The sequence below is a fragment of the Piliocolobus tephrosceles genome, chromosome 14 (genome assembly GCF_002776525.5).
Source record: "Piliocolobus tephrosceles isolate RC106 chromosome 14, ASM277652v3, whole genome shotgun sequence".
NCBI classification, from domain to species: domain Eukaryota; kingdom Metazoa; phylum Chordata; class Mammalia; order Primates; family Cercopithecidae; genus Piliocolobus; species Piliocolobus tephrosceles.
This window is the reverse complement of record NC_045447.1, coordinates 45,454,860-45,475,530: the sequence shown is the minus strand read 5'-3', so window position 1 is coordinate 45,475,530 and position 20,671 is coordinate 45,454,860.

Genomic DNA, 20,671 nt, shown 5'->3' with positions numbered 1-20,671 from the left:
CATTTAGAGATGAGAAATATAAGAAAAACAGGTCATGACACAGGCAGAAAACTAGAGGAATGTGGTGTCCCCAAAGCAAGTGAAGATTGTTTACTAAGGTAAGAGGGAATGATCAACTATGTTAATGTTACCTGGAGGACATTTAAGATGTGGATTGAGAACTGAACGCTGGATTTCATAACTTGAAGGCCAATGGGGACCTTTACAAGACCATTCTCAGTGGAATGGTAGGAATGAAAGTCTAATTGATGTGGTGGGTTCAAGAGAGAATGGAGCCAGGCGCAGGGGCTCATGCCTGTAATCCCAGCACCCCAGCACTTTGGGAGGCTGAGGCAGGCAGATCACCTTAGGTCAGGAGTTCGAGACCAGCCTGGCCAACATGGTGAAACCTCATCTCAACTAAAAATACAAAAATTAGCCAGGCATGGTGGCACATACCTGTAGTCCCAGCTATTTGGAAGGTTGAGGCAGGAGAATTGCTTGAACTCGAGGCAGAGGTTGCAGTGAGCCAAGATTGTGCCACTGCGCTCCAGCCTGGGGGGACAGAGCAAGTCTTCATCTGGAAAAAAAAAAAAAAAAGAAAAGAGAATGGGAAGAGAGGTGGTGGTGCAGACAGCTACATAGGAAAGAGCTTCACTAGAATGGATAACAGAGAAAAGAGCCATAAATTAAAAAGGGTTGTGAAGTAAAGGAGTGTATTTTGTGGTGGGGGGAAGTGTGTGTATGTGTGTGTATGTGTGTCAATAGTATCTCACAACATATTTGTGTGCTGATGAGAATGCGAAAATTATCCAGTACAGATAAGAATGATGATGACAAGATAGATGAGGACAAAGAGGAGGAAAAAGAGGAGAAGAGGTTAAATTAGGACACAGATACACTGTGGAAGCTGCAGCCCTACTGGTAAGGGATAGAGTTTCAGCAGTGGGGTGAAGTGATTCTTGTGTCAAGTATCTAGGGTGAATAAGAGTCCTCAAAAAAGAAATGAAAATCACAACAACAAGGCAGAAAGCTGTCTGGCCTCGCTTGATGTAAAAGGTAATGGTTTTCACCTAATGGAGGTCAGAAGGGAAGAACCTGGCTAGCCCTGTGCAGAGATGGAAAGGATCATGAAGATTCTGAAAATAAAGCTCTGACTTGCAAGTCATGTTGCCTGAAATAGATTCATGGTTTTCTAGATTCGTTTCCCTTTTGTTATCCTTTACTAACGTCTCAATCAGATATTTCATATTTTTATAGAGAATCTAACGAAAGTGCTGTGTCCCCGTGAGAATCAGAATGTTGAAGGAACAGTGTTTTCTTGAGGCCAATGCAGTGAGGGAAACTGATTAGGAAAAGATGGATGAATTCCACAGGCACAGAGCCTGGGCCACAAAGTGGAGACAGCCCTTGATTTTCATTCCAGTGTGTTAACCTTAGAAATTTTGTGTTTTGTTTAATGAAGAAGAGGAAACCTTACAAAATCATAGAGGATTTTGCCTGAAGAAGGCACATGTTCTAGCATACGGTCTCTTATAAAACAAAACTTTGAACTTTCAAGGTTTAACTCTTCCAGGACACTTCCCAGGCAGTGAGGGGGAGTTCAGCAAAGCAGCCTCAACTCTGTTCCCTGAGTTTCTCCTCTCCCTGTTACCTCAAGAACTGAGGCCCACCCCAGGAATACAAAGTTCTTTCTTTCACGTTATGTTACAAATGTAGGCAAAAACTCCTCTTGCCTTTGCAGGGCAGAGACAGACTATTCAAAAGCCTTTCCAGGAGAGTAAGGGAAAATAAAGCAAACAGAAACTGCAGAGGCAGAAAAACAGGAAATTGAGACCTAGGCATATGGTTTTATAGCCAGGATTATCTGGATTTAAATCATAGCTCTGATATTTACTGGCTATATAACCCTGTGCAAGTTACTCAACTTCTCTGAAGCATAGTTTCCTCATCTATAAAATGGGTTAAAAAAGCCATGAGCCTGTTGCTGCGCGTGGTGGCTCACGCCTGTAATCCCAGCACTTTGAGAGGCCGAGGCGGGTGGATCACGAGGTCAGGAGATCGAGACCATCCTGACTAACGCGGTGAAACCCCATCTGTACTAAAAAAAAAAAAAAAAAAAAAAAAAAAAAATTAGCCAGGCATGAGTGGTGGGCGCCTGTAGTCCCAGCTACTCGGGAGGCTGAGGCAGGAGAATGGCATGAACCTGGGAGGGAGAGCTTGCAATGAGCCGAGATTGCGCCACTGCACTCCAGCCTGAGCAAGAAAGAGAGACTCCGTCTAAAAAAAAAAAAAAAAAAAAAAAGCCCAGGACCCTGATTTATTTTTTTTTAAATAATATAATAAAATTGGCCGGGTACAGTGCCTTATGCCTGTAATCCCAGCACTTTGGGAGGCCAAGGCAGGTGGATCACCTGAGGTCAGGAGTTCGAGACCAGCCTGACCAACATGGAGAAACCCCATCTCTACTAAAAATACAAAATTAGCTGGGCGTGGTGGCGCATGCCTGTAATCCCAGCTACTCCGCAGGTTGAGGCAGAGAATCGCTTGAACCCAGGAGGCAGAGGTTGCGGTGAACCAAGATCGTGCCATTGCACTCTAGCCTGGGCAACAAGAGCGAAACTCCATCTCAAATAATAATAAAATAATGGGTAAATTTATACATACCTGTGTTAGTTTAGGTCCTCCAAGAAGTAGATGCCACGATCAGCGTAGACTTGCAGGATATTGGGGGAAATGCCTGCAAAAGGTAATTGGGAGGAAGCAGGAGGATGCTGAGAGAGCTGTCAGAGAGAGATGCAGAGCTCCTGACCCCTGAGAAGGAAAGAAGGAAAGAAGAAAGGCTGGATAGGCCAGGCCTTAGGCTGCCATGTAGAATCCTCAGGCCAGAGTTGTCTGTCAGAGGAGTCCTATGTTTCATAAGAATGGACCTGCCATAATATCCGTGCCATGTGCCATCACTGGCTGGAAGCAGACCATGGGAAGCATGGCCTCAGAGCAAATACAGTGATGTGTTTAGAACATAGCATCTGGGGACACCAGTCAATTGTATTCCCTACAGTAGGAGATTGGAGAGGCACATTGTCATGGTCCCACACATCTGCTTCTACTCAGGGGACTGAGGAGCAGCTCCTCTATGGTTCCCACAGACCCTTCCTCCTAAAGGTAAACAGAAGGGCCAGGTTAGTGGAACGTCACTAGTGTTGATATCAGGCCTACAATTGGTACTCATAGTCTCCCTTCTCCATTCTAAATTCCCCTCACCGTTGAGGTGGGGTGTGACAGAGCAAGAGCACCGTCATCTCAGACAAACACCACCACTTTAAGTTCCAGCTCCCTTTCTAGCCTCATACATTTCAAGGAAATCACTTCTCTTCTAACTATAAGCAGCCAGAAAGAACAGACAGTAAAACACAGATAAGACAGCTCAGGCACAGAGGGAGGTGGGGGGAAAGTCTTTTGGATAACTGCCAAACTTCACCCTCGTACAATGGGCCCCAGTAAAACAGTGGACCTTAATAAGCACATTCCTTTCACTGCACTAAGATAGGGAAGCTAAAAGCAGACTTGGAGGGAATGCCTGCAGCTGCAGAAAGATGTATGGGAACAGACACACAACTCTCCCTCCCAGATAAGCACAACAAAGAGACACAGAAGCAGTCCAAGCCTCTGATAAACTCTCCCACCCTGAATCCCGTAAGGGAGTGTGCCTCTGACCTAACTTGGCTAGAATGCTCCTCTCAAGTTTGTTTTCTCTAAAAAAAAAACAAAACAAAACAAAAAACCTGTCTTGACTGGTGAGCCAACTTTCGTGTTTCTTTCCTCTTTCTTTAATGCTTAAAGGGTGTAGTGGTTCACAACTATAATCCCAATACATAGGGAGACTGAGGCAGGAAGATCGCTTGAGGCCAGGAGTTTTAAGACCAGCCCCAGCAACATAGTGAGACTCCATCTCTCCGAAAAAATAAAATAAGTTCCCTCTTTGTTATCTATAACCTTGGCAGGTCTTGGTGGCTTACTTGCCACGAAGGTGTGACCCAACCTTCACTCCTGAAGAGTCTGGTAATCATGCCGTTGGTAATCACATCCTTCTCAAGTTGGAGTTGTATATGTGTCCGTTTCAGAGGGCAAGGGAATACCAGGAGGTGCCCAACTATGTCACTTAGATTTCACACATATTCCTTCCCACTGTGTAAAAGCAGTCTTTCCTCCTTCTGCTGATCATGGTTAATCAACTCTGCCAATATGGTGACTCCTTTTCTCTCAGACTGGTTCCTAAATACGAGGAGCCTGAAATGCCTTGGTGGAAGGCATAGCTTATAGTTCAGTGGGACTCTTGACTGTATCTTTTGGCGAGAGTGCACCTTCTTTGGAGACCAGGACACCTCCAATTTTGCAGAGCTCAGAGTTGCATGGATGTGAAATACAAAATTCTCCAGTGGGTCATTAGGAGTAAGGGTAAGTGGGGTTACTCCTGCTTGCACCTTTGGTTCCCAGATGCATGTATTCTTCCTACTGGGGACCTAGCACAATATAAAGGTCTCTGTCTATATACTGCATCCTAAAGGATGGTGCCCCATCCTTTCAGAATGTTGCCACCAAGCTGGCACTTTAGCTGTGCCTTTAAATGGCTGGGTAGCATTTTCTGAGATCATCTGCCCCTGGATGATGCTATATGTGATGTGGCCAGTAGACAATGTGATCACAGGTCAACTCCACACTTCCTTCACTGGGAAGTGGGTCTCATGTTTGGACGCTAATGCTGTGTGGGATTGTATGCTTGTGGATCAGGCATTCCATGAGCCCCTGAATAGTGATGCTGGCTAAGGCACAAAAGGTAGCAAAGACAAACCCATACCCAGAATAAGTCATTTGTCTTTCTAAGGATGAACCACTGGCCCTTTGTCTTAGGCTGTTCAGGCTGCTATAACAAAATATCATAAAATGGGTACCTTATAAATAACAGAAATATATTTCTCACAGTTCTGGAGGCTGGGAAGACCAAGATCAAGGCACTGGCAGATTCAATGTCTGGTGAGGACCCTCTTTTTCCATAGACAGATGTCTTCTCACTGTAATCTTACATGGTGGACCCCTTCCACCATGCTCCCTGCCAAACAAGCTCCCTTGGGCCTCTTTTTATAAGGACATTAATCCCATTCATTAGGGTTCTATCCTCATGATCTAATCACTTCCCAAAGGCTTCACCTATTAATACCATCACCTTGGGGGTTAGGATTTCGACATTTTGAAGGGACACCAACAGTCAGACCATAGCACCCTTCCAATATGAGAGATGCCCAATGTAGTTGACTTGTCACTAAGTGGCTGGTTGGTCTCCTCAAGGAATAGTACCACATCAAGGGCACACCATTGGTCTCTATTGCTGATAGCTTAAACATTCAGAAGCAGCAGTAGCCGGAGTTCCAGAGTCTGCATTGTGATTCCTTCTTGGGAGCTTAACACAACCTTCATACTGCATCTTTTCCAACCACTGACATTTCCAACACCATAGGGTCCTCCAAATCCTATTGGCAGGACAGCTCGCACCACAGCCTTAACCTACCGCAGAGCCCTTTTCTTTTCCAGGTCCCATTCAAAGCTGGCAGCCTTCCATGTTGGGGCAGAGCAATGTTCCTAGGTGTAGAATGTGTTGCTTCCAGATCCCAAAGAAGTCTACTGGCACTGTACTTCCATCTTTATGGTAGGGGATACATGAGGTGCAATTTTGGAAAGATATGCCCACAAACTTCTAATGATCCCTAAGAATTTCACTGAAGTTGTAGGTTCCTAAATCTTTGTAAGGTGTCTCCCACCCTCTAGAGCACATCAGCATGCTATCAATGAAATGGATTAGTGTGATGGTTCTGCAAGATACACAGGTGGTCCAGATCTCATCAAACTGTATTATGACAGAGGACAGGAGCATTAACATAACCCTGAGGGCAAATTGTAAATGAATATTTCTGGCCATCCCATATGAATACAAACCTTTTCTGATCCTCTTTACTGATTGGAATTGAAAAGAATGCCTTTGTCGATGAGTTCATGTCCTTTGCAGGGACATGGATGAAGCTGGAAACCATCATTCTGAGCAAACTATCACAAGGACAGAAAACCGAACACGGCATGTTCTCACTCATAGGCGGGAATTGAACAATGAGAACTCTTGGACACAGGGCGGGGAGCATCACACACGGGAGGCCTGTCATGGGATGGGGGCAGGGGGAAGGATAGCATTAGCTGAAATACCTAATGTAAATGATGAGTTAATGGATGCAGCAAACCAACATGGCACATGTATACCTGTGTAACAAAGTTGCACGTTGTGCACTTGTACCCTAGAACTTAAAGTATAATAATTTTTTAAAAAAAAGAAAAAGAAAAGAATGCCTTTGTCAGTTCACTGGCCATATACCATGTACCTGAAGACTCATCAATCTGCTATAGCAATTAACCCATATCTGGCACAGTAGCTATGATTGAGACTACTGCTTATTTAAGCCTGCAGCAGCCTTCAGTCATTCCCCAGGATCTACCCAGGGATGTGATACTGTTTTTTGTTTGTTTTTTTGTTTGTTTGTTTCTCTAAGTCTGCTTGCTAGGGAAGATATTGTTTGTTTACTATCTTGGCCAAGGTTTCTACTTGGCCTTTCTCACTATTATGTCTTTTACCTCACAGGCTAAGAACCCAATATGAGGGTTACTCTAATATCCAAGTATACCAGTGCAGTCAGGAACAGGAAAAAATGACCACTGGGTGCATCCACAAGCTAAGCAGGTCCACTCTGAGCCAGATTTTAGCCAGGACTTCATTTGTTAACTGGTCTCTGTAGACCTCCTATTCTATTAGAACCATGAGGATGTTTTGGGGCTCCAAGTATCGATATCAACTCAGACTGTGTGTCCAGTCGTCCTCAAAATGTCTAGGTATTTTCCCTTCCTTGGTTTACAATCACCCAAGTAAACAGCCCCAAGTTCTTTTCAGGAAAAAAACTAGGGGATTCATCACAGTATATATTGGGCCTGGTGTCGCTACCTATTTTTCTCCCAGAGAGTTCGTGCCCTATTACCATCTCTACAACTCCCTCAAGCTCAAGCTCCTTGGCTGTTCCTCAGACCTTGAAGGTTGTTACAATTATTGTAGCCTCTATTACATTGAAACTCATTAGTCCCATGGATATCAATGAGCCCAGCTCCATAACCACCTCCTACTATCAGCCCCTGAACTGCAGAGGGTAGCCACCACTGTGGTGCTAGTGGTGCTTTTAGAAGTATTTTCCTAATGGCTTGGGTGAACTATATGTCTTCTGAGCTCTGCCATAAGACATAATCAACTGGTATGTTTTGTAGCCTGCATAATATAGCTATTCTTGCTTGCTCACTTTCCTCAGCCCTCTTTATTTCTTCTACCATCTGTCAGAATAGCTAAAGCATTTCTACTTCACTCAACATTGGCCATCACTTTCTTCAAGTCTCTAAGAAGCACCCTATTCCCTAGGGTTCTTGCCAGGGTGTTAAATCCTGTGTTCCAAAAAACTGTTCACAATCAAAGCATGATGTAGGCTGATAAAAAGAAAAAAAATTTTTCACAAGTCATTATCCAGTCTTATATTCTAGCCTGCTTGATGAAGCACCCTCAAAATACAATCCCAGGTATATCACCTAGCTTCTGCCAATATGTGATAGCTAATTCTTTTCATTCCTTCAGTGTGTAACATTTTGTCTCCCTTATCAGGTCTATCACTTCCTGGCCAGGTTGTGCTGGTATTTAACCCTAAGTTTTTGGCCTAGCAGCCAGGAGAAGAGGTAGAGCCCCTGAGAGGGCCAGCTGTTGCCTTATGAGAGAAGGGACTCTGCAACATCTATCAATACACAAGTGCCAGCTCTTACTAGAGAACAGTAGACCACTTCTGCAAAGTCTTAGGGTTCAGAGGGTCTTTATAGCCAACATCCTCAAAAGCATTCATCCAGATGTCTGTATGCTGTATGCCAGGGTCTCAAGTTTTTCCAACCAGGACCATGACTGTAGCATAATAGACCTGCCTTGCCTACTTATTTAAATGTCTCTGGATTAGCCAGGCATGGTGGCACATGCCTGTAATCCCAGCTATTTGGGAAACTGAGGTGGGAGGATTGCTTGAGCCCAGGAGTTTGAGACTACAATGCGCTATGATTTTGCCTGTGGATAGCCACTGCACTCCAGCCTGGGAAACATAATGAGAACTTGTCTCTTTAAAAAAAAAAAAAAAAGAGAAAGAGAGAAATCTAAAAAATCAAAAATAAAATAAATTCTCTGGACTTCTTAAGTGTTAACGGTCCTCTGGTTCTCATTATCCCTCTGCAGAGCATCAATTCAGCTTAGTAGTAGCTGGCCAACTCCACTGTCTTTGTATGCACTGTTCCCCCTATGTCTTCCACATGAGAGAATCATTGTGCCAGCAAAGGCAATCTTTTCAATCAGAGAGTTTTCCCAGGTAACCTCTAGTGAAATCTTTAGCACCTGCACCACCACTGCATGCCAGGGACTATCCATCCTCCACGTACCACCCAAGAGGGAGTAATCTCTGGTTACCAGACAATGGGTGAATTATACCCGGAACTCCATCTTTTACCTATTTTCTTGTACCATGTGTGTTGGTTAGGTCATCAAATGGGAAGATGTCAAGATGAAATTAGATACACAAGAACTTTGGAGGGGGTGAGGGAGGGTGAGTTCCTGTGAGGGAAAATAGAGGGAATCAGAGAAGCTGGGAGAGCTATCAAAACATGACACAGGTCTGAGTCCTGTGTATGTGAGACGGAAAGAAAGAAGGTTAGTTTGGAAGAGCCTTACACTGCTGCTATGGTATGAACGTCCTTTCCAAAATCCATGTTGAATTTAATTGCCATTGAGATGGTATTAGGAGGTGGGATCTTTAAGAGGTCTGCCCTCATGAACAGACTAATTCTGTTATCTCGGGAGTGGATTAGCTATCATAGGAGTGGGTTCTTGATAAAACGATGTTTGGTCCCCACCCTTCCTCTCTCTGTCTACTGTACTCACTTGCCCTTCCACCATGTTATGACACAGCACAAAGGCCCTTGCTTGATGCCAGTGCCATGCTCTTAAACTTCCCAATCTCCAGAATCATGAGCTAAATAAACTTAATTTATTTATAAATTACCCAGTCTGTGGTATTTTGTTACAGCAGCAGAAAATAGACTAAAACAACTGCCATGCTGTTTTAAGAAAATTTCAGCAAGGCCAATGGGAGTTCCTCAAGCCAAAGTAGCCTGTCAAAGGAGTCCTACATCTTGTCAGAATAGGCCTGCCTTAGTACCCTGCTGCAATCACTTGCTGGCTGAGAACAGTCCATGGGAACTGTGGCCTCAGTGCAGATGCAGTTGATTCAGAGTGCAGCAGCTAGGGTTGCCAATACTATGCTCTGCAGTAGGAGATAGGAAAGGCACATTTTTTATGCTCACCACAACACCTTGCAGGATTATTTGGAGGATTACATAAAATAATATAATCAATGTAAAATGTTTAACTATACTTACAGGCACTTAATACATGCATTCTATTAGTTGTTGGTGTTATTATTAATGGTAGGTGGTTCCTAACTGCCTCATTGAAAAAACAATATCTTGTCTATTTAGAAGCTACCTCGTTAACATCTTTACACCTTCATGGTCAAGTCTGATAGAAATAGATTCTTTCTATTCTGTCCAACAAGAGTTTCAACTTCTGGCATATAAGACAGGGTTTTTTCTAAGTGATTGACACTATTTCTCTTGTAAGATTCCATACCCACTTCCAAACCCATTCGAAGATGTGACTTTGCTGTTTTACAGGTTTATAGGCACAATTTTAGATTAATCTAATTAAAGCCAATATATTATATATCGAGATTTCTAGTTCTACATGGGGTGATTATTTGACAATATGTGAAAGTACCTTACAAAGTGTACAAAAATTAGATAAATGCTGACATAATTTTTATGATAATGATGATGAAGTTGGTGTTTTAAGAAGTTGCATACAGCTACAGACTGCCCAGAGATTGGTCTTATAAAGAGAAAGCAGGAAGGACAATTTGGAATTTATTGACACAAGCAGGTGCAAGGGCACAAAGATCCAGACCAGGGTGATGAAATTTGGGAGAAGATGAGAAACATTTAAAAGGAAAAATCGTGGCCGGGCGCGGTGGCTCAAGCCTGTAATCCCAGCACTTTGGGAGGCCGAGACAGGCTGATCACGAGGTCAGGAGATCGAGACCATCCTGGCTAACACGGTGAAACCCCGTCTCTACTAAAAAATACAAAAAACTAGCCGGGCGAGGTGGCGGGCACTTGTAGTCCCAGCTACTTGGGAGGCTGAGGCAGGAGAATGGCGTAAACCCGGGAGGCGGAGCTTGCAGTGAGCTGAGATCCGGCCACTGCACTCCAGCCCGGGCGACAGAGCGAGACTCCGTCTCAAAAAAAAATAAATAAATAAATAAATAAAAGGAAAAATCATCAGAAATGTGTAATTAATTTGCTCTGATGAATAAGAAAGGGTAATGAAACAAAAAGAAATCAAAAGTTCCCAGGTCCTCAGAAAAAAGGGTGGTTCAGTTGAGAGGGTAGAATGGACATCTGTTTTTCAAATCTGCCCATCAATTCTTTTCTCCTCTTCTTCTACCAACAGCGACCCTCTCCTTTAGAGAACTTTCCCAACTCTACTCCATTTGGTTGTCATTCAGCTGCCAATTATAGTACCATACTTCCTTGTCACAGGGGGAGCTTGAGACTCGGACCTAGCCAATTGTAGAGTCCCATCCTTCTGGCCACACTGGTTGTCCCAGTAATGGGCATAAGACAAGTCATTTCAACAAGTGACCTTCCTTTAGATTTTATTTATAGCTATGTGCTGCAAAAATGATGTTTTGGTCAATGGTGGACCAAATATACAATAATGGTCCCATAAAATTATAATGAAGCTGAAAACTTCCTATCACTTAGTGACACTATAGCCATTGTAAGTCACAGCACAGCACATTAATCACATGTTGGTGGTGATGCTGGTGTAAACAAACCCACTGTGCTGCCAGTTATATAAAAGTATAGCACATACAATTATATATAGTACATAATACTTGCTAGTGATAATAAATGACTGTTACTGGTTTATGTATATAAATGCTGACATACTTTTTATCTTTATTTTAGAGTGTACTCTTTCTACTTATTTAAAAAAAAAAAAAGTTAACTGTAAGACAGCCTCAGGGAGGTCCTTCAGGAAGTATTCCAGAAGAAGGCATTGTTGTCATAGGTGATGACAGCTCCAGGCCTATTATGGCCTCTGAAGGCCTTCCAGTGAGACAAGATATGAAGGTGGAAGGCAGTGATATTAATGATCCTGTCTCTGTGTAGGCCTAGGCTAATGTGTGTGTGTTCGTGTCTTCACTTTTAAGAAAAAAGTTTAAAAAGTTAAATAAAAATGTTAAAAATAGGAAAAAGTTGTTTGGGCGCAGTGGCTCACGCCTGTCATCCCAACACTTTAGGAGGCCAAGGTGGGCAGATCACGAGGTCAGGAGATCAAGACCATCCTGGCTAACACGGTGAAACCCTGTCTCTACTAAAAATACAAAAAACAAATAGCAGGGCATGGTGGCGGGTGCCTGTAGTCCCAGCTACCCGGGAGGCTGAGGCAGGAGAATGGCCTGAACCCAGGAGGCGGAGCTTGCAGTGAGCCGAGATTGCGCCACTGCACTCCAGCCTGGGCAACAGCGAGACTCTATCTCAAATAAAAAAAAGGAAAAAGTTTATAGAGTAAGGATATATGGAAAGAAAACATTTTTGTACAGCTGTACAATGTGTGTTTCAAGCTAAATGTTATTACAAGAGTAAAGAAGTTTTTTAAAAATTGAAAAGTGTATACAGTTAAAAAGTTACAGTAAGCTAAGGTTAATTTATTTTTGAAGAAAGAAAAAAATTAAAAATGTAGTATAGCCTAAGTGTACAGTGTTAATAAAGTCTACAGTCATGTGCAGTAATTTCCTAGGCCTTCACATTCACTCACCACCCACTCACTGACACCCAGAGCAATTTCCAGTCCTGCAAGTTCCATTCATGGTAAGTGCCCTATACAGGTGGACCACTTTTTATCTCTTATACCATATTTTCATTGTACCTTTTCTATGGTTAGATAGGTTTAGATACACAAATACTTGCCATTGTGCTACAAATGCCTGCAGTATTCAGTACACTAACATGATATACAGGTTTAAGCCTAGGAGCAATAGGCTATACACATAGCCTAGGTGTGTAGTGGGCTATTCCACCTAGGTTTGTGTAAGTACACTTTATGATGTTTGCACAATGATGAAATTACCTAAGAACACATTTCTCAGAACCTATCCCCATGTTAAGCAACACACAACTGTATTTCACAGTCTGAAAAAATCCAAACTCTCAAGCATTTCAGATAAGGGATATTCAACTTGTATAGATAGATTAAAAGTTAAAATATGAGAAATATGAGAAAATACATAGCATGGCAACTCAAAGCTAGACTGACTATATTAACATTAGACAAAGTAGACTTCAGAACAAGAACTATTACCAGGAGTAAACAGCCACATTATATAATGATAAGAAGGTTGATTCCCAAAGGTAGCATCACAATCCAAAGGTATATGCACATAATAACAGATGCTAAAGCATAAACTAGTATTACTAAAAGTCATATCCACAAGTATACTGGAACATTTAAACACTCCTCTCTCTCTAATCAATAGAACAACTATATAGAAAATCAGTAAGGATACAGAAGACCTGAATGACACTATCAACCCATTTGACGTAATTGCCTAATTTAAAGAGCACTCCATCCAACAAAATTATTTTCAAGTGCACGCGGAATATTCACAAAAGTAAACCATATTTCTAGGTGATAAATACAGAAATGCAAATCAAAACCACAATGAGATACCATCTCACGCCAGTTAGAATGGTGATCATTAAAAAGTCTGGAAACAACAGATGCTGGCGAGGATGCAGAGAAACAGGAATGCTTTTACACTGTTGGTGGGAGTGTAAATTAGTTCAGCCATTGTGGAAGACAGTGTGCCGATTCCTCAAGGATCTAGAACCAGAAATACCCATTTGACCCAGGAATCCCATTACTGGGTATATACCCAGAGGATTATAAATCGTTCTACTATAAAGACACATGCAGATGTATGTTTATTGCAGCACTATTTACAATAGCAAAGACTTGGAACCAACCCAAATGCCCATCAGTGATAGACTGGATAAAGAAAATGTGGCACATATACACCAAGGAATACTATGCAGCCATAAAAAGGAATGAGTTCATGTCCTTTGCAGGGACATGGATGAAGCTAGAAACCATCATCCTCAGCAAACTAACACAGGAACAGAAAACCAAACACCTCATGTTCTCACTCATAAGTGGGAGCTGAACAGTGGTAACACATGGACACAAGGAGGAGAACATTACACACCAGGGCCTGTTAGGGGGTGGGGGAAAGGGGAGGGAGAGCATTAGGACAAATACCTAATGCATGCGGAGCTTAAAACCTAGATGACAGGTTGATAGGTGCAGCAAACCATCATGGCACGTGTATACCTATGTAACAAACCTGCAAGTTCAGCACATGTATCCCAGAAGTTAGAGTAAAAAAAAAGAAAGAAAGAAAGAAATCATAAGCCAGTTGTGGTTGAAGATAATAACCCCATGAAAAATAAAATTTATATAATTATATTTTAAAAAGAATTGACTGGTGACGGGTGGATCACTTGAAGTCAGGAGTTTGAGACCAGCTTGGCCACATGGTAAAACCCTGTCTCTACTAAAAATACAAAAATTAGCTGGGCGTGGGGGTGCACTGCTGTAGTCCCAGCTACTTAGGAGGCTAAGGCAGGGGGATCGCTTAAACCTAGGAGGCGGAGGTTGCAGTAAGCAGAGATCACGCCATTGCACTTCCTCCAGCCTGGGCAACAGAGGAGACTCTGTCTCAAAAAAGAATTGAAATCATACAGAGTATGTTCTTGGACCACAATGGAATAAAATAGAAATTAATGACAGAGAAATATCTGTGAAAAACCTAAAATACTTGGAAACTAAACAAGACACCACTAAATAGCCCATGTGTCAGAGAATAAGTCTCCAGGGAAACATGAAAATATTTTTAATTTAGTGAAATTTAAATATATCAAAATTTGGGAATGTTTATATCAATAAAGAAGAATATTATGAAATTAGATAGTGGTGATAATTGCACAACACTGTGAATGTATTAAAAACCACTGAATTGTACCCTTTAAAAAAGGGAATTTTATAACATATGAATTATATTTCGATTTTAAAAAAGAAAAGAAGAAAGATCTTGGGACCAAAAGGCTAAGCTTCCACCTTAAACTAAAAACAGAAGGGTAAACAAAACCCAAAGCAAACATAAGGAGGAAAATTAAAAAGGTAAAGTAGAGTTTAATAAAATTATCAGCAGAAAATCAATAGAGAAAATCAATTAAAATACAAAAGCTGATTCTTTGAAAAGACCAATAAAATTGACAAACTTCTAGCTAGACTAAGAAAAAAAGAAAAAGACACAAATTACCAATATCTGGAATGAAATAATGGATATTCATGAATGAAATAAGGTCTGTAGGACAGATATTAAAGGGATAATGAGGAAACATTATGAACAATTATATGCCTATTATATTAGTTTTATATTGTTCCTTAACAAATTACCACAAACATAGTACAATACACTTATAATCTCACACTTTCTGTGGGTCAAGAGTTCATGCATAGCTTACCCGGGTGCTATGTTTAGGGTCTCATAAGGCTGCAACTAAGGTTTTGGCTGGCCTGTATTCTCATATGGGGGTTTGACTAGTAGGTAGGCGGAATAATGGTCTCTCAAAGATGTCAATGTCCCAATCCTCAGGACTTGAGAATATGTTATAGTACAAGGGGACCATATGGCAAAAGGGTCTTTGCAGATATAATTAAGTTAAGGATCTTGAAATGGGAAGGTTATTTTGGATTATATGGTGGGCTCAATATAATCATAAGTGTCTCTATAAGAGAAACAGATAGGCAAGAGATTCAAAGAACGAGATGTAACAATAGAAGTCAGAGTGATGTAATGTGAGAAAGATTCAACCATCTACTGCTGGCTTTGATGACAGAGGAAGGGGCCACAAACCAAATTATACAGGTGGCCTCTAGAAGCTGGAAAAGACGAGAAATGGGTTCTTCCCAAGACCCTCCAGAAGGAATAGAGCCCTGCTGATGCCTTCATTTTATCCCCCACAGGACTGATTTTGAACTTCAGAGCCCTAGAATTGTGACATAATAAATTTGTGTCATTTTAAGCCACTAAGTTTGTGATAATTTGTTATAGCAGCAATAGGAAGTTAATATAATTGAGGAATATTCCACTTCAAAGCTCACTCAGATTGTTTGCATAATCTATTTTGTTGTGTCTGTAAGACTGAAGGCTCTGGATTCTTGCTGGCTATTGGCTGGAGGCCACCCTTAGCTCCTTGAGGCTTTCTTAACCTAACAAAGAGCTTCTACAACAAAACTTAAAACCAACATCATATTTAATGTTGAAAAACTAAATGCTTTCCCACTAAGATTGGATGTCTGCTTTCACCACTCCTATTCAACATCATGCTAGAAATCCCAGACAGTGCAATAAAGAAAAACAAATAAATAAAAAGCATAGAGATTGGCAAGTAATAATTAAAACACTCTCTATTCACAGAGAACACAAATGTCTGCATGAAAAATCCCAAATAATCTACACAAAGCTCCTAGAACGAATATGTGAGTTTAGCAAGGTCACAGGATACAAGGGCAAAACAAAAATCAAGTATACGTCTATATACTAGCAATTTGGACAAACAATAAAAACTGCACAAACAATGTGCAGGATCTATATACAGAAAACTATGAAACACCAATAAAAGAAATCATAGGAGACCTAACTAAATGGGGAGATATGCCATATTCATGGATTTTAAGAGTCAACATTAAGATGACAGTTTTTTCCCAAACTAAAGATTTAGCACAGTGCCAATTAAAATGCCAGCAGGATTTTTTCATACAAATCAAAAAACTAATTCTAAATTTTATATCCAAAGACAAAGGAACTAGAATACCCAAAATTATTTCAAAAAAGAAGAACAAAGAGGACTCACACTACTTGATTTTAAGACTTACTAAAAAGCTATACTAATGAAGATGACAATGTAGTATGGGCAAAAGGACAGAGACATAGATCAACACAGCAGAAGAGAGAGTGCAGGAATAGACCCACACAAAAATTGCCCATTTTTTTTAAACAGCTTTATTGAAGTAGAATTGCCATACAAAGAACTATACATATTTAATGTATACTCTTTGATGAATTTGGACATATGCAAATACCTGTGATCAAGGCCAACTGATATCCAAAAAAGGCATAGAGGCCACTCAATGAAGAAAGTCTTTTCAACAAAGGGTGCTAAAACAACTGGACATCCATATACAAAATCAGGAATTTCAATCTATACCTCATACATTACACAAAAATTAATTAAAAATAGATCATAAACCTAAGTGTAAATAATAAAAGTATAAACTTCATTTCTTCTGTAAAAGATAGGACAAAATCTTTTGTGATCATGAGTTGGGCAAAGAGTTCTTAGATAAGACACTGAGGGCACAACCCATAAAAGACAAGATTGATGAACTGGACTTCATCAAATTAAAAACTCTGCTCTGCAAAAGACACTGTCAAGAGAATGAAAGGACAAACTACAGATTGGAAGCAAATTTTTGTAAAACACATAGTTCACTGCAGCCTCGAACTCATGATCTCAAGCAAACCTCCACCTCGGTCTCCTGAGCAGCTAGGCATGTGCCACCAAGCCTGGCTAATTTTTCTTTTTATCTTTTATTGTAGAGACAGGGGTCTTGCTATGTTGACCAGTCTGGTCGCAAACTCTTGGCCTCAAGTGATCCTCTGATCTTGGCCTCCCAAAGCACTGGGATTATAGATGTGAGTCACCGCATCCAGCCTTATACTCAGGATTTTTAAGTGCCAATCCTAATAACAAAGAAGCCCAGAGCTTGTGTTTCTTTGGTAGAACAGGTATTAAGGGATTGTTACAGTGAAGATACAAGCTCTGATTAGATGTCAACACCATTTTAGTATTGTTTACTGCACCAGGAAATTCCAATTTAGTACAAGATTCTTCATCTACAGTTTGGTGACTCTATTTCAACCCTATCACTGCACTCCAGCCTGGGCGACAGAGCGAGACTCTGTCTCAAAAAAAAAAAAAGATCCCTTTAGGCTAGGTGTGGTGGTTCACACCTGTAATCTCAGTGCTTTGAGAGGCCAAGGTGGGAAGATCAATTGAGGCCAGGAGTTTGAGATCAGCCTGGGCACCAGTGAGACCCCTATCTCTACAAATATATATATATATATATATATATATATATATATATATATTTTTTTTTTTTTTTTTAAATAGCCAGGCATGATGTCTACTCGAGAGCCTGAGGTGAGAGGATAACTTGAGCCTGGGAGGTCAAGTCTGCAGTGAGCTGTGATTGTGCCTCTGCACTCCAGCCTGGACAACAGGGCAAGACCCTGTCTCTTAAAACAAACAAACAATGACAACAACAAAAACCCTTTGGTTGTAAGCAATGGAAACCCACAGCTGGCTAAAGCATTCAAAGGGATGGAAGAGATGGGCACAGTGTCTCACATCTGTAATCCCAGCACTTAGGGAGGCAGAGGCAGGAGGATAGCATGAGCCCAGTAGTTTGAGACTTGCCTGGGCAATATAGCAAGACTCCCTTCTCAAAAAACAAACACACACACACACACACACAAAGGGATGGAAGGATCAGAAGAACCAAGACGTAGGAAGAGCAGGGACCCACAGCAGCAGTGGGTAGGTCTTCACTTCAGGACACACTGTCACTAATGTACGCACCACAATTCTCAGACTCTTTGCTTTTCTGCTTTGAGTTTCAGGTTCCTGAGTGAGTATAATTGCACCAACTTTGGTTGGCTGTCTACCTCTGGATCAATTAGTGGCAGCCAAGGGATGAATGCCCTAAATCTGAGAAGGCCACTGGGGCTTTGTCCTTGTGCACTGAAGCCATTCACAACAAACGGGGAATTGTGTGCTAGGCAGTGGCCCCAAGAGATGTGTATTGTAAGCAAAAAGGTTGCACAGATTCTCTTCTACATGAGTTCACCATCAGGATATGAGGACAACACAGAGTTTGGTGTCATTCTGATTTCCGCCCCCCCCCCCCCCCAGTCTCTTTAATACCCCAACAGGTTTTTGTCTAAGGCCTAAGAGAAATTAGTCTCATCTTCATGTTTATACTTTTACAATTTGTTTAAACTACAAACAAAATACCATACACACTCTCATTCAGTCCTTTACCTAAAAGATAATAATTCTAAATGCTTAGGGTGGTCCTTAAGATATTACTACTCTGCTCAAAAACTTACAAGAAAAAAAAACATATAGTGCATGGCACTCCAGGCTGGGTGACAGAGCAAGACCCTGTCTCAGAAAGCAAAAACAAAAACTTACAGAGGCTCTGTATTACCTACCATATTAAAACATCTAAGAATTTAGTTACTTATCAAATAGCCTTTCCTTCCTTTCCCAACTCCTTTTTTATTAAACATTAGTTGAGCATACAATATTCTCTTTTTTTAAGTATTATTTTTTAGCATAATTTTACATGACAGCACAGCTTCGCTGCTGGAAGTGTTGTTTCTTGCTATGTTGCCCCGGCTGGTCTCAAACTCCTGGGCTCAAGTGACCCTCTCACCTCGCTCTCATAAAATGCAAGGATTACAGGTGTGAGCCACCATACCCAGCCAGAACAATATTCTCTATTTTCTAGACATTAACATGGTGGTAACTGTATTTGTCAATCTTATAAGCCCAAAAACTTATGGTCATAAATATCTGAACTCAGACCACCCCAGAATATTTTTGGCATATGTTTGCCATAGCCAAAGAATATGCAAAAAAAAAAGTTGAAAACAGTCCCTGCCTCATAAAGACAGTTAAAAGTGGTACAGGCTAGGGCCAGGTGCAGTGGCTCATGCCTGTAATCCCAACACTTTGGGAAGTCAAGGTAGGGGGATCATCTGAGATCAGGAGTTCAAGACCAGCCTGGCCAACATGGCGAAACGCCGTCTCTACTAAAAATACAAAAATTAGCCGAGTGTGGTGGCACATGCCTGTAATCCCAGCTATTCAGGAGGCTGAAGCAGGAGACTCGCTTGAACCCGGGAGGCGGAGGTTGCAGTGAGCCACGATCAAGCCACTGCACTCCAGCCTGGGCAACAGAATGAGACTCTGTCTCAAAAAAAAAAGAGTGGTACAGGCTGCTCTCTAGCAACCGTTTCACCTTGTTAGAGTCCCAGCTGCCTCCAGACTAACCTTATTCAATCCCGCCTTGTTTTTTCTTTTGCTATTCCTTTGACCTTGAAAATCTTACCTTGTGCATCATTCTGTGTCCTCCACTTGCATAAAGTAAACTACCTCCAAAAAGTTTGCACTTTCTAACGTCTCCATTCTCTGAATAACATAGTAAAAGCTGTCTCTCCTCAACACGAGAAAAACTGCATGTAATTAAAAAATGAAATTGATAATTTTGATGTGACTTTTAACGTTTTAATATCAACAATAATTTAAATGGTCATTATGCATTCCTTAACCCAAGTACCTCCCTTCATGAAGTAATCTGTCTCTCCCACCTTGGAACTTCCATTGCATTTCATTCCTCTATTGTGCACAACTGATTTTCTCTTTTGTAGTATGATTATGGTTCTCTGTCAATGCTTGTCCTCTATGAGATTATAGTTCTTTGAGGGAAAGTACTGTGTCTTACTCTTATTTGCACCCTTTCTAGTTCTCAGCACAATGCCTGGCATGCTACAGATGCACAATGTACTTTTGTGTGTGTGTGTGACGGAGTTTTGCTGTCGCCCAGGCTGGAATGCAGTGGTGTGATCTTGGCTCACTGCAACCTCTGCCTCCTGGATTCAAGAGATTCTCCTGCCCCAGCCTCCTGAGTAGCTGGGAACACAGGCACATGCCACTGCACCTGGCTAATTCTTGTTTTTAGTAGAGGTAGAGGTAGGGTTTCACTATGTTGGCCAGGCTGGTCTTGATCTCAGGTGATTCACCTGCCTCGGCCTCCCGAAGTGCTGGGATTACAGGCGTGAGCCACTGCGCCTGGCCACAGTATACATTTTTTTGAATGAAGGAAGGAATTAACCAACAGAGATTTATATGATGATGTTACAACCTCCTTTTCCATATAAGCCCATCAGATGGCCTAGAAATAAAACACTTACTAAAACCAGTTCAGAGAAGCCTATCAGTGAAACTGTTGGTATGATGTAATTCTAAAGAAAGTTAGGGGACCCCCAGACTATATGGATAGCTCACTCTGCTTTTTAGCGCTAGTTTCACAACAAGCAAAATAACCATAGTGTCTCTTGAGAAATAAGCACTCATTTTAGAACTAATAAGTACTAAATTTAGAACTCCATATATTAATGGTTTATAGACTTTCCTTTCTCAGTGACAGTACTGAGAAATAGGAGCTTGCGGTATGAAATCAGAATACCTGGATTTCAGTCTCACCTCCATC